This window comes from Rhea americana, unplaced genomic scaffold (genome assembly GCF_003343005.1).
Source record: "Rhea americana isolate MKP2758 unplaced genomic scaffold, rheAme1 scaffold_802, whole genome shotgun sequence".
In the NCBI taxonomy this organism is placed as follows: Eukaryota; Metazoa; Chordata; class Aves; order Rheiformes; family Rheidae; genus Rhea; species Rhea americana.
In genome coordinates, this window is record NW_028186982.1 from 12880 (window position 1) to 15358 (window position 2479).

The following is a 2479-nucleotide window of genomic DNA, read 5'->3' on the forward strand; positions in this document are numbered from 1 at the left end:
CGGGGGACATGAGGACACAGGGACAACAAAGACGTGGAGAAAGAGGGACACGGGGACAGACAGGACCTGGGGACAGGTAAGGACCTAGGGATGGAGAAACACGATGGCGGGCAAGACACGGGGACAGAGGAACATGGGGACATCAGGACGCAGGGGACGTGGAGAGGCGCAAGGACGCAGGGACGGGGGACACGGGGACAGGCAGGATGGGGGGACGTAGAGGAGGGGACAGAGGAACAGGCGAGGCCGGGGGCCGGGGGCACTTGGGGACTGGCAGGGCCACGCGGCGGCGGCTGGGGGGACCTGCGGCTCCGCGCCCCTTTCGTTATTGCTGTTATTAACCGTAATTATCGCTGCGGGGGGGGGGGACGCATCCGCGGCGTTTCTATTTATTTGCCTATTTATGTATTTATGGGGCCTCCAGCGCCGGGGCCCGGCTATACCGTGTATAGTGGCGCCCGGACGCCAGGGCCCGCAGCAGCTGGGCTCAGCCCTGTTTCGCCCTTGTTTTACGTTAAAACGGGCGGCTCCCGTGGGGCCCTTGCAGAGAGGACAAATACCTCCTGTTTTGTAGAGTTTTATTTATTTACCGCCTGTGGTTATTTATTGCGGGGAGGCGCCGGGCAGCGCAGCCAAGCAGCCGCTGCCGCAAATAAACGCTGGACTCGCTCTGGAAGCGGTGTGTGTTGTCTGCTTCGTGGCCTGGGGCGGGGGCTCGGACGCCTGGGCCCCCTGGGGCGGGGAGCACCTGGGCCCCCTGGGGTAGGGGGCCCGGACGCCTGGGCCCACTTGGGCGGAGAGCACCTAGGGGAGGGGGGCCCGGACACCTGGGCCCCACCCTGCCCTGTTACCCACCGGCCTGGGAAGCGGCCCCATGCCAGGGGCGGTCTGTGAGTTGGGGAGAGTTTGGGCAGTTCTGGGTTTCCTCCCGGCTCTTTGGTGTTTCTCTTTCTCTTTTTTGGCCCAAAAGTGTTTTCCGGGGCCATGAGCAGGGCTGCACCACCCGGACGCCTGGGTCCCCTGGAGGGCCGTGGGTGGAGCGGGGGAGGGGAAGGGGCCCGGACGCCTGGGCCCTGTGTCATTTCTTCCCTGCTTGGGACTATTTTTGGCCCTGGCAGCCGGCGCTCGACTTCCCCTCGGGCACCCGCCGGGAACCCCCCGGTGCCCCCGGCCCCGATCCCACCCAGAGCTGCCTGCATCTCAGCCGCGTCCTGCCTGGATCCTGCCCGTCTCCCTGTCCCAGCGCTGCCTCGGTCCTGCCCACTTCCCTGCCCAAATCCATCCGCTTTTCTGCCTGGATGTTGCTCAGACGCTGCCCATTTCCCTGCCCCGCTCCAGCCCCAATCGCGCCCGAATCCCAACAGCTCCCAGCCAATTCTGCGCCCGCCTGCGGCTGGGCTCCCCCCRCCGTGTTTTCCCCGGCCTCCGCCCGAAACCGAAAGCCGACGGCGGTGAGCGAATGGCGGGAGGGGGCTGCCAGCGGGGAGCCCAGGCGCCCGGGCCCCCGCCCCCACTGCCAGTGCGCGGGCCCAGGCGTCCGGCCTCCCAGACCCCCTCACTTCACAGCCCCGAAGGGACCCAGGAGTCCGGGTGCCCCACGCTGCTGCCACCCACCGCTGGGAGGAAGGGCCCAGGCATCCGGGTGCCACGCGCCGCCGTCCCAGGCGTTGGGGCCCCGAATGTGGGTCAGGCTGTGGGCGGTGCTGGGAAGGGGCAGGATGTGACCCCTCGGGGAGCGGTGCCATGACGCAGCGGGCCCAGCCGCGTCACGGAGCCCCCGGACGCCTGGGCCCCCAGCCCCCTGCTCCTGCGGTTGCTCCTGAATGCGGCTGCCGGGAAGGGCCAGGACGCCTGGGTCCTGCCCCGGGGCAATGGTTAGAGAGCGGCTCAGTGACCTCGGACGCCTGGGCCCCCCACCCTGTTTCAGCGCCGCTGCCGAGGGCACCCAGACACCTGGCCCGCCCTATTTCGGCAGCGCCACTAAGGGTGCCGGACGCCTGGGCCCCCCCAGTTCGTCGGCGCTGCCGAGGGCGCCCGGATGCCTGGGCTCGCAGCTGCCTCCCACATCCGGCACTACCTGGAAGGGCCCCGTTTCGCTCCCGGTACCTGGGGGGGGGTTTCGCCTCCGGCTCCTGGGTTGAGTTGCCCAGCGGAGGGGGGGTTTCCGGGCCCCAGAAATGACTCTCTGGGGGGGAATCCCGGGCCAGGCGAAGGGGCCCAGGCATCCGGGGCCCCCACCCTACCCCCCTGTCGGGGGCCCAGGCGTCTGAGCACCCCCCTTCCCCAGGGGCCCAGGTGTCCGAGGTCACCACTCCATTCCCCCAGGAGCGGCAGTGACTCCGGGTTGGGGGCAGGTGAAGCAAATTTTTTTTGTGGGGGAACCTCTGCCCCTGGCAGTTCCCAGCTCCCCCCTGTGCTCCCATTTTCTTTCAGTCCTCCCATTCCCCCCCCAGTTCCTCCCAGTCTCCCCCAGTCTCCC